The 1,070-nt window shown below is 45.0% G+C and overlaps 1 non-coding gene across 1 annotated transcript; it reads right to left on the bottom strand.

Annotated features, from left to right (window-relative positions):
- Positions 1-463: 463 nt before the first annotated feature.
- On the bottom strand, positions 464-567 carry LOC122685062. Its single transcript, XR_006338237.1, has one exon. It is a non-coding gene; the product is annotated as a U6 spliceosomal RNA (small nuclear RNA).
- Positions 568-1,070: the final 503 nt, after the last annotated feature.

Genomic DNA, 1,070 nt, shown 5'->3' with positions numbered 1-1,070 from the left:
ATGTTAAAGGCACTGTACTATGCTTCTAAGTGGATTCATTCATCTAATTCTCACAAGAACTCCATGGGTTTGGTGGTATTCTTGGTCCCAGATGTCAGAAGTGGAGCCAGACAGTGATAGTGACCTGCCCAAGGTCGCTCATCAAAAAGTGGCCTGACACAGACAGCCCAGCTCCAGAGCCCGCATTCTCAACTGCTACCACCACGTGCCTGCTTGAAATTCACTGAGAACATACGCGGTGCCAGATAAACGTGTTGTTTATGTGTGTTATTTCATTCATTTATTTCCCTGCTTCCTTAGCCCTCAAGGAATTTGAGAAGTTTTGGGGTAGTGATGAGAGCCCAGGCTCTTTCAGGAGAAAAAGAGAAAAGGACTAACTACTAAATTGACAGCTGTTGGTCTGAAATGAGTGAATGAATATGGACAAATATATTGTTTTCCTTTTTTTTTTTTTTTTCCACTAAAAACTAAGGAACGCTTCTCGAATTTGCATGTCATCCTTGTGCAGGGGCCATGCTAATCTCTGTATCCTTCCAATTTTAGTGTACGTGCTGCCAAAGTGAGCACTACATTCAGTTTTAAAACAGCCTCTCCACGATCTTATCTCATCAGTGCTGCAGAGATGCTGAAGTAGGACCCTGACTTCTAAGGTACTGATTTGGCTCCTTCTGTTTGATACCAACAAGTCAATTCCCTACAGTGAGTAGACTGTTTATTTTTTGGAGTCTGGGGAGTTTGATATCCTAATTACTAATATCCCTATTACTACCAAGCTTCCCTAGTAGCTCAGCTGGTAAAGAGTCCACCTGCAATGCAGGAGACCCTGGTTCAATTCCTGGGTCGGGAAGACCCCCTAGAGAAGGGATAGGCTACCCACTCTCCAGTATTCTTGGGCTTCCCTTGTGGCTCAGCTGGTAAAGAATCTACCTGCAATGAGGGAGACCTGGGTTCAATCCCTGGGTTGGGAAGATCCTCTGGAGAAGGGAACGGCTACCCCTTCCAATATTCTGGCCTGGAGAATTCCATGGACTGTATAGTCCATGGGGTCGCAAAGAATCAGACACAACTGA

This window comes from Cervus elaphus, chromosome 27 (genome assembly GCF_910594005.1).
Source record: "Cervus elaphus chromosome 27, mCerEla1.1, whole genome shotgun sequence".
Taxonomy (NCBI): Eukaryota; Metazoa; Chordata; class Mammalia; order Artiodactyla; family Cervidae; genus Cervus; species Cervus elaphus.
Note: the sequence above shows the minus strand (reverse complement) of the source record. Positions and strands in the feature narration are given on the sequence as shown.